We start from the raw sequence: 11,569 nt of genomic DNA, 5'->3' as shown, positions 1-11,569 counted from the left end.
ATGCTCATCGCTGCCTGCGGTTTTGCAGGAAGCGATGTCATTATGCCAGGAAGAGGAAGCGGAGCAGAGTAAACACAGACGTCACACTCCCTGGACGCCGCACAGAAGCACTTCCGTGCGACCTCCAGGTGCCCGTGCAGTCTGTGTCCCGCTCCAGCCTCGCGGCTGCCTGCACTGCAGGGTGTCAGTGTCTGCCCGCAGTGTCAGCAGCCTGTCACGCGGCAGCGCAGGCAGACACTGACATCCTGCAGTGCTGGGAGCCACGAGGATGACGATCGCTGCTGTCAGGAGGTGAGATCATTACCTGCTGTGACGATCTCCTGCCTCCTGACGTCACCGCGGTCACTGCTGTCTATGCCCGTCTCGCGAGCGGCCCGAGACTGTCACTAGCGGTGACGTCACGGGCTCTCGCGATACTTCTGACAACGCGGCGGGCATAGAAGTCAGTGACAGCACTGACATCAGCAGTACAGGAGATGATCACAGAAGGTAATGATCTCATCTATGCTCCTGATGGCAGCGCTCGTCATCCCCTGCAGTGACCTGAGCTGACCTATTGATGTTAGCTCAGGTCACTGCATTGCTCTCCCAGCCAATGGGGAACATTCTGTTCTTCATTGACTGGGACAGTGACTATGGTATGGATCGCCGTGGGACCCCCCCCTTATTGGATTACGCCGGACGTGGATTGATTGTTCTTTTCAATAAATTGGTTAAAGAGGCTATGTGGGGAGTGTTTTTTCAAATAAAACTTTTTTTGTTGTCTATTTTTTAATTATTACTGACTTAGTTGGTGATGTCGGGTATCTGATAGACGCCTGACCTCACCAACCCCAGGGCTTGATGCCAGGTGACATTACACATCTGGCATCAACCCCATATATTACCCCGTTTGCCAACGCACCAGGGCGCGGGATGAGCTGAGGCAAAGCGCCAGGATTGGCACGTCTAATGGATGCGCCACTTCTGGGGCGGCTGCGGCCTGCTATTTTTAGGCTGGGGAGTGTCCAATAACAGTGGACCTCCCTAGTCTGAGAATATCAGACCCCAGCTGTCCGCTTTACCTTGGCTGGTGATCCAATATGGGGGGGACCGCACGTTTTTTGTTTTAAATTATTTATATAATTTAAAATAACAGCGTGGGGTGCCCACTGTTTTGGATTATCAGCCAAGGTGAAGCTGCCAGCGGTGGTCTGCAGGCTGCAGCCGTCTGCTTTACCCAAGCTGGCTACAAAATATGGGGGGACCTCACGTCGTTTTTTTTTAATTATTTATTTATTTTATGGCTAAATACAAGGCTAAGCACCCTTTAGTGCCACATGAAAGTCACTAAAGGGTGCCAGCTTAGAAAATGCAGGGAGGTGGAACATTATATAGGTTTTTCTCATCTATCTATCTATCTATCTATCTATCTATCTATCCCTCTATCTATCTATCCCTCTATCTATCTATCCCTCTATCTATCTATCTATCTATCTATCCATCTATCCCTCTATCTATCTATCTATTCATCTATTCATCTATCTATCCCTCTATCTATCTATCTATTCATCTATTCATCTATCTTTCATCTATCTATCTATTCATCTATCCATCTTTCCCTCTATCCATTATCTGTCTATCGATTATCTTTATTATTTATTGCAGGGACAAACCTGCGGTAAATCCGCGGTAAATCCGCGGCAAATCCGCGGATTTGGTGCGGATTTTTTCCGCAGGTCTGGAAATCTTTCACTGGCAGAAGTTTCTCAACAAATTTTCTTGAGAAACTTCACATTTCTAGTGCGCACATAGCCTAACAAAGAGGAAAGAGATCATTAGCATTTCCTTACCACCACATTGTATACATTGTATATTCTCTGTGTGTGGCCAGACTCATGCATCAGCTTACACAATAAAATGTTCCTTCAAGAAATGCTACATCCAATTACAAACTAACAATTCTGTTTCATTATTCAGTTCAAAGAGTAACCACCCCAAATATACCGGGGAATAAACCTATTCTATCATTCTTCATGACTTCAGAGGAAATTCAACCATGTTCTAAAAAAAAAAATCCCAGAAAATATCACATTTAGTTTGTTTAACCCCCTTGTTCTGGTTTTAATAACAGCGGGGTAAAAAAGCTAGCTGCAATTTCACACAACGTTGGAATTTGAATGGTATACAGTTTGTAAATGTTGTATCTTGGACCCCGTCTTCTGATAGCGGATGTGTACTGCATATCTGCCTCCTATTGATTTGAATGAGGTGGATGTGCAGTACACGGCCGCTATCAGAAGACGGAGCAGCCCCAGAACTGAGCATAGCGTCTCCAGCTGCCACCATCACCTAGAACAACTGATCGGTGGGGGTATCGGGTGTTAGACCCTGGCCAATCAAATACTGATGACCTATCTATAAGGCCTGGCCATCAATGTAAAAGTAGTGAATAACCTGTTTAACCCCTTCACAATCTTGGACGTACCTATACATTCTAGAAGAGAAGTAGTTCCTGACCTAGGATGTATAGGTATGTCCTGGTGATCGCGGGGGGCACAGGAGCTATGCCCGTCACGATTGCCACAGGGGACTCAACTTTCCCGACAGATGAGCCCCAGCTCTAATAGCCAGGGATGGTCCACGCACTCTGTGGCTATTTAATCACCTGAATGCCACATATCAATTGCGCCACTTAAGGAATTGGGAGAGGGATTGTGCTCCCTCTCCCCTCTGAACGGTGCCCCCGCAATGCAATCATGAGGGCCGATTATCGCCCTAGTGACCTGAGGTTGCCATGATAACCTTCGGGTCACCAGAGTACGAGAAGCCTCAGGGATCATTTCTGCAGCATGATCACTGAAGTGTCTGACAGTGCAGCTTTGATAGCCACACTATACTGCTATGATCGATCATTCCAATACAGTGCAGCTGCGATCAGAGCTGTGAAAGGTAATGTCGCATGTAGGAACTAAGTAAAACATTTTTTAAATAATGTCCTGCAAAAACAAGCTCCATCAGCGAAAAAATAAAAAAAGCTACAGCACTCAGAATACGGCAATGCAAAAACTATTTTTTTTTCCTATAAAATCGTATTTATGGTGTAAATGCATATAAATGTATTATCGCTGTAATTTTTCTGACCCAAAGCATAAAACTGTCATTATGACACGGTGAGCGGCGTAAAAAGAAAAAATAAAATAAAAAAACAAAATTTCTGAATTGATGTTTTCTTGATTTTACCTCAAACTAGCAAACAAAAAATATTATGTGGCCCAAAATGGTATCAATAAAAACTCATCACACAAAAAAAAGCTCATACATGACTGTTGGCAGAAAAAATAAAAAAAGAAACTATAGCCTTTAAAAATTCAGTGATGCAAAGAACCTTTATTTTGTAAAATATCGCTGTAATCATACTGAATCACCTGAGGAATAAAGCTGCTCTATCACTTATACACCACTGTATAACTGGTGCGGGGGTGTCCATCTTTTTATGCATGTACAAAAGTGCGGTCATCAACAGTTTTTGTTCACCTTTGAGAAGACCAACACCACTGAACAGAGGCCAAACAGAGTCCGGAGTAACTCTGCTGCCTCATTAGTGAATGGATCCATTGGGGATTTCACCTCAGTCACATATTTCAGAGATGTAGATGGAAACCCAGATGTAAGTGCTCAGCCTAGAGCACAGGATAAATGTGAACTGATCCAAAATGCTCTGGACCTAAATCGCCACCAAAAAGCATTCAACTCAACCCACAAAACACAAGTCCCCACCCATTATCTCTGACACCCGCAAACCATTCCAACTGAATCTGAACTATTAGAGAAACAGAGACCAAGTAGAGCGGACCTCATATTTGTTGTAATATACATGGACCCCATAGAATACATACAAAAACTTGTGAACAAGAAGGGGTATTTATCATGTTTTTTTAAGTAAAACTACTGTACCACAGTTGTGAAAAAACTCACAGTCTCCCGTTGAAGCACATGTGAAACACGTGTCGGGACCAGGTCCACATGTGAGGCTGACAGACTGCCTTTTTGGGTGCTATACATACCACAGGTAGGTCCTTCAGGTGCCAATTTACCCACCACTATATGACTTTTTTTTTTTTTCTGAGGTTATTCTGGTGGTGTTACATACTGGTGTACTCAGGCCCTGATTTGGACCTTAGCCTGTTGGTTACTGTTTAATGTATGGACATTCCATCACTCCACTAGCCCAGGGGGTATACTATTGATATCTTTTGGTTACTTATATGCCCCCCTGGGATATAGTAATACTACTTTCTTACCAGTTTTAGCTAAGGGGTAGTCTGTCTCCCTCCCTGGGACCTTTTTCTCTCTCTGTCTCATCTAATTGGATTTTAACTATGTATGTCTAACTACTAACTGTCATCACATGTGATTTTTGATATTTGCACTTTTTGTAATAATAAAAACTGTATACTTTTTCACAACTGTGGTACAGTAGTTTTACTTAAAAAAACATGATAAATACCCCTTCTTGTTCACAAGTTTTTGTATGAATCTGAACTATGCCTCTCCTTCCCTTCTTCACTTTGTACTGTGCCTCAAAAGTAATGTTCTAATACATATGAGGTCTCAGCATACTCAGGATAAATTACATAAATTGTTCAATGCATTTTCTCCTGTTACCATTGTAAAAATGAAAGATTTGGGGTTACAGCAACAATTTTGTGGTAAAAATATATTTTTTTATTTTTACAGTTCAACTTTATCAACTTTTGTGGAGAACCTGGGGATTCAAGGTGCTTACCAAACATCTAGTTAACTTCCTTGAGGGGGTCTAGTTTCCGAAATGGGGTCACTTGTGGGTGTGCTCCCCTGTTTAGGTACCTGAGGGGCTCTACAAATGCACATTGTGTCCACTAACGATTCTAGCCAATTTTGCCTTCTGTGCGTCCAAAAATTAGATTTCCACCATTTAGGGGGTATCAGTGTATTCAGGACAAATTGCACAACAAATTTTATGGTGCATTTTATCTTGTTAATCCTGTGAAAATGCAATATTTGTGGCTAAAGTAATATTTTTTTGGGGAAAAAGTAAAATTTTCATTTTTTTTTCCTTCTACGTTGCTTTAGTTCTTGTGATGTATGTGAAGGGTTAATAAACTTCTTGGATGTGATTTTGAGCTCTTTGAGGGGTGCAGTTTTTAGAATTGTGACACTTTTGGGTATTTTTTGTCACCTAGGCCTCTCAAAGTCACTTCAAATGTGATGTGGTCCCTAAAAAAAAATGGTTTTGTAAAGTTTGTTGGAAAAATGAGAAATTGCTGATAAACCTTGAATCCTTCTAATTTCCTAACAAAAAAAAAAAAGTTTGATGATTTAAAGTAGTCATGTGGAAAATGTTAGTAACTATTTTGTGTGACATAACTCTCTGATTTAAGGGCATAAAAATTTAAAGTTTGAAAATTGCGACATCTTCCCCAACTGAATAGCTACTCCCACCTCATGATGGAGCCACAGTGCCGATTCAGATCCCCAACAGGTAAGTGGCTGGCAGTGTTAGACTATGTGCACACAAAGTATTTGGTGGCAGAAATTTCGGTACCATTTTTGCATCTCATGACAGAAAAAAAAATTCAGTGGCGGAAAAGTGCGATTTTGATGCAGACTTGCAGGGGTGAAATCTGCAGCAAAAATTAACATGTTGCAAATTTAAATCTGCACCAAATCAACAAGGAGAAAATACGCAACCTGTGTATGAGACTTCAGGATTCTCATTTACTTTGTTGGCATCAAGAAACCATTCAGGTTTTATGACAACTCTGCAATGTGTGCACACAGACTTAAGGTACCGTCACATATAACGAGATCGCTAGCGAGATCGCAGCTGAGTCCCGTTTTCTGTGACGCAGTAGTGATCCTGTTAGCGATCTTGTTATGTGTGACACCTACCAGCGATCAGGCCCCTGCTGTGAGATCTCTAGTCGTTGCAGAATGGTCCAGGCCATTTTCTTCAAAGACAATGTCCTGCTGGGCAGGACACATCGCTGTGTTTGACACTGCGTGACAGGGTCACAGTGACTGCCGAGATCGTTATACAGGTCGCTACTGCGACCTGTATTGTTCCTGCATCGCTGGTAAGATCTGACTGTGTGATATCTCACCTGCGACCTCCCAGCGACTTACCTGCGATCCCTATCAGGTCGCATCGTTTTCGGGATCGCTGGTAAGTCGTTGTGTGTGACTGGGCCTTTACAGTACAGGAAAACCAGTAAAGGTGTTGCAGTGCTAGGTCAGAGAATTGGTGTGCTCCCGGGATTTAGACCCACACTAATCTCTCAAATCTTACTGGGGTTGTCCACTACTAGATCCCCTTCTCATTCCCAATGATTGCCCCCATTAAAAGAAGGGAATTTTGTTTACTTACCGTAAATTCCTTTTCTTCTAGCTCCAATTGGGAGACCCAGACAATTGGGTGTATAGCTACTGCCTCCGGAGGACACACAAAGTATTACACTTAAAAGTGTAAAGCCCCTCCCCTCTGCTATACACCCTCCCGTGCATCACGGGCTCCTCAGTTTTGGTGCAAAAGCAGGAAGGAGGAAACTTATAAATTGGTCTAAGGTAAATTCAATCCGAAGGATGTTCGGAGAACTGAAACCATAACCAAGAACAATTCAATCTGAACAACATGTGTACACAAAGAAAATAACAGCCCGAAGGGCACAGGGGCGGGTGCTGGGTCTCCCAATTGGAGCTAGAAGAAAAGGAATTTACGGTAAGTAAACAAAATTCCCTTCTTCTTTGTCGCTCCATTGGGAGACCCAGACAATTGGGATGTCCAAAAGCAGTCCCTGGGTGGGTAAAAGAATACCTCGATAAAAGAGCCGTAAAACGGCTCCTTCCTACAGGTGGACCACCGCCGCCTGAAAGACCCGACTCCCTCAGCTGGCATCTGCCGAAGCGTAGGTATGCACTAGATAGTGCTTCGTGAAAGTGTGCAGACTCGACCAGGTAGTCGCCTGACACACCTGCCGAGCCGTAGCCTGGTGCAGCAATGCCCAGGACGCACCCATGGCTCTGGCGGAATGGGCCTCCAGCCTGAAGGGACCGGAAGCCCAGCAGAACGGTAGGCTTCAAGAATTGGTTCCTTGATCCACTGAGCCAAGTTGACTTGAAGGCCTGCGACCCTTTATGCTGGCCAGCGACAAGGACAAAGAGCGCATCCGAGCGGCGCAGGGGCGCCGTACGAGAAATGTAGAGTCTGAGTGCTCTCACCAGACCTAACAAGAGCAAATCCTTTTCACATCGGTGACCTGGATGAGGACACAACGAGGGTAAGGAGATGTCCTGATTGAGATGAAAAGGGAATACCACCTTATGGAGGAATTCCGGAACCGGACGCGGAACCACCTTGTCATGGTGAAACACCAGGAAAGGAGCTTTGCATGATAACGCTGCCAACTCAGACACTCTCCGAAGTGAGGTGACTGCTACTAGAAAAACCACTTTCTGCGAAAGACATGTGAGCGAAATATCCCTCACGACAAACCCTTTTCCAATCCGGATTGAAGAAGGACAGAAAAGTGGGCAAGGCAAATGGCCAGGGAGAAAAACCCCTGAGCAGAGCACCACGACAGGAATATTTTCCACGTCCTGTGGTTGATCTTGGCGGACGTTGTTTTCCTAGCCTGTCTCATAGTGGCAATGACCTCTTGAGATAATCCTGAAGACGCTAGGATCCAGGACTCAATGGCCACACAGTCAGGTTGAGGGCCGCAGAATTCAGATAGAAAAAACGGCCCTTGAGACAGCAAATCTTGTCGGTCTGGCAGTGCCCACGGTTGGCCGACCGTGAGATGCCACAGATCCGGGTACCACGACCTCCTCGGCCAGTCTGGAGCGACGAGGAGGCGCGGCGGCAGTCGGCCCTTATCTTGCGTAACACTCTGGGCAACAGTGCCAGAGGAGGAAACACATAAGGAAGCCGAAACTGCGACCAATCCTGAACTAAGGCGTCTGCCGCCAGAGCTCTGTGATCTTGAGATCGAGCCATGAATGTTGGGACCTTGTCGTTGTGCCGTGACGCCATTAGGTCGACGTCCGGCATCCCCCAGCGGCAACAGATCTCCTGAAACACGTCCGGGTGAAGGGACCATTCCCCTGCGTCCATGCCCTGGCGACTGAGAAAATCTGCTTCCCAGTTTTCTACGCCCGGGATGTGAACTGCGGATATGGTGGATGCTGTGGTTTCCACCCACTGCAGAATCCGCCGGACTTCCTGGAAGGCTTGCCGACTGCGTGTCCCACCTTGGTGGTTGATGTAAGCCACCGCTGTGGAGTTGTCCGACTGAATTCGGATCTGCTTGCCTTCCAGCCACTGCTGGAACGCTTTTAGGGCAAGATACACTGCCCTGATCTCCAGAACATTGATCTGAAGTGAGGACTCTTGCTGAGTCCACGTACCCTGAGCCCTGTGGTGGAGAAAAACTGCTCCCCACCCTGACAGACTCGCGTCCGTCGTGACCACCGCCCAGGATGGGGGTAGGAAGGATTTTCCCTTCGATAATGAGGTGGGAAGAAGCCACCCCCGAAGGGAAGCTTTGGTTGCCTGAGAGAGGGAGACGTCCCTGTCTAGGGACGTCGGCATCCTGTCCCACTTGCGTAGGATGTCCCATTGAAGTGGACGCAGGTGAAACTGCGCGAAAGGGCTGCTTCCATTGCTGCCACCATCTTCCCCAGGAAGTGCATGAGGCGCCTCAAGGGGTGCGACCGACCTTGAAGGAGAGATTGCACCCCTGTCAGTAGTGAACGCTGTTTGTTCAGCGGAAGCTTCACTATCGCTGGAAGAGTATGAAACTCCATGCCAAGATATGTCAGCGATTGGACCGGTGTCAGATTTGACTTTGGAAAATTGATGATCCACCCGAAACTCTGGAGAATCTCCAGAGTAACGTTGAGGCTGTGTTGGCATGCCTCTTGAGAGGGTGCCTTGACCAGCAGATCGTCTAAGTAAGGTATCACTGAGTGACCCTGAGAGTGGAGGACCGCAACTACTGCAGCCATGACCTTGGTGAAAACTCTTGGGGCTGTCGCCAGGCCGAACGGCAGTGCCGCGAACTGAAGGTGTTCGTCTTTTATGGCGAAGCGCAAGAAGCGCTGATGCTCTGGAGCAAATGGTACGTGGCGATAAGCATCCTTGATATCTATCGATGCTAGGAAATCTCCTTGGGACATTGAGGCGATGACGGAGCGGAGGGAGTCCATCCGGAACCGCCTGGTCCTTACGTGTTTGTTGAGCAGTTTTAGGTCCAAAACAGGACGGAAGGACCCGTCCTTCTTTGGAACCACAAACAGGTTGGAGTAGAAACCGTGACCCTGTTGCTGAAGAGGAACCGGGACCACCACTCCTTCTGCTTTCAGAATGCCCACCGCCTGCAGAAGAGCCTCGGCTCGCTCGGGAGGCGGAGATGTTCTGAAGAATCGAGTCGGAGGACGAGAGCTGAACTCTATCCTGTAACCGTGAGACAAAATGTCTCTCACCCAATGGTCTTTTACTTGTGGCAGCCAGGTGTCGCAAAAGCGGGAGAGCCTGCCACCGACCGAGGATGCGGTGTGAGGAGGCCGTAAGTCATGAGGAAGCCGCCTTAGTAGCGGCACCTCCGGCGGTCTTTTTAGGGCGTGATTTAGACCGCCATGCGTCGGAGTTCCTCTGATCCTTCTGAGGCCTTTTGGACGAGGAGAATTGGGACCTGCCCATACCCCGAAAGGACCGAAACCTCGACTGTCTCCTCCTCTGTTGGGGTGTTTTTGGTTTGGCCTGGGGAAAGGATGTTTCCTTTCCCTTGGATTGTTTGATGATTTCATCCAACCTCTCACCAAACAAGCGGTCGCCAGAAAATGGCAAACCAGTTAAGCACTTTTTGGAAGCCGAATCTGCCTTCCATTCCCGTAGCCACAAGGCCCTGCGTATTGCCACCGAATTGTCGGCTGCAACCGCCGTACGGCTCGCAGAGTCCAGGACAGCATTAATAGCGTAGGACGCAAATGCCGATGTTTGAGAGGTTATGGACGCCACCTGCGGCGCAGACGTACGTGTGAGTGCGTCAATTTGCGCCTGACCAGCTGAGATAGCTTGGAGTGCCCATACGGCTGCGAATGCCGGAGCAAAGGACGCGCCGATAGCTTCATAGATGGATCTCAATAGGAGTTCTATCTGTCTGTCCGTGGCATTTTTGAGCGTGGACCCGTCAGCCACTGTTATAAGACGTTTAGAGCCACGTCCGGACAGAGTCCTGGATTGCGACCTCCGCCCCATCCTCTAGAGGGTCCTCAGCCCTTGAAGAAGTCGGGGAAGATTCCAAGCAAGGCTGCTTAGCCGGACTGGGACTGCGGATCGTGCCGGAGTACCCCACGTCATAACTAGAGGCCACCCCAGGAACACGCTTCGTCGCAGACCGACAGAGGCCTGGGGCGATCTCGCAGTGCCCGGGGCCTGTTTAAGGGACCGGTCTGGACTGCAAACTCCTAGTCTCTTAGCCGACCACTTGTCCATAGCCTGAGACATGGATAGGGAAAATGACCCAGAGAGTTTCTTAGCAAGCTGTAACTCTGTCCCTGCCGCTTGGACCGGGAACGCCGGCGAAGCTGTTATCTGTGCAGTGCCTGTAATATAGGCGCACAAGAGGTTAAAATAAGCCAGTGTTTTGGCACCCTTACTCTTTAAGAGCAGACAACAGCCTGTCGTCCGCAGAGTAATCAGTGAGGGTATACAGCCAAAAACAATAATGCTGCCGAACAGTGAAATCATATAGATAGACACATATATATATATATATATATATATATATATATATATATATATATATATATATATATATATATATATATTATACACTGCGGCACCCAGGGGGTGACAACACCCTAGGAAGACCACCTTTGAAAAACTGCCCAGTGCTCAGTGAGGGGGAAGGAGGATAGCAACGTATGCTCCAGCCCTCCCTACGTTATGATGCAGGTGTCTGCAGGAATCCGGTGGTCTATAGGGATCAGTGTGGGGGGGGCGGAGGACAGCGAGGTGTGCTCCAGCCCTCACTGTCGGCAACCCACCGACCCTCCCGCCCCTCTCCCTGACTGGCAGGCTCAGGGGCGGGAGTGTTAACCCACTAGGCCGCAAAAGCCGGGGATTCAAGTAAAACCGCGGCCGGCAAACATGCATGGTCGGCGCGGTAGTCACAAAGAATGCCCACCGCAATCGCAGCTGCGTCTGAGGCCAAGGTGCTTCAGGCACCGTGCCAACGGGGACACAGAGTACCTGTAGCTGCAGGGTGTCCCTGACGATACTCCGTCTCCGGCAGGGGCTGCGGATGTGGCTTGTAGCCCTCAGATTCTCTGACCCGGATCTCCCTCAGCTGCAGCCAGAAGTTGAAAAAACATGGCTGACGGCGTTCTCTGAGGAGGAGGGAGGCATGGGCGTGTTCACACAAAAGTGCGGGAATCTGGTGCCTCAGCGTGGGTAGTGAGGGGGGCGGAGGACAGCTCAATGTACTGCAGCCCTCACTGTCGGCGTCACACCGACCGTCCCGCTTTTTTTCCTGACTGGCAGGTC

This window comes from Anomaloglossus baeobatrachus, chromosome 6 (genome assembly GCF_048569485.1).
Source record: "Anomaloglossus baeobatrachus isolate aAnoBae1 chromosome 6, aAnoBae1.hap1, whole genome shotgun sequence".
Taxonomy (NCBI): Eukaryota; Metazoa; Chordata; class Amphibia; order Anura; family Aromobatidae; genus Anomaloglossus; species Anomaloglossus baeobatrachus.
This window is presented reverse-complemented; position numbering follows the sequence as displayed.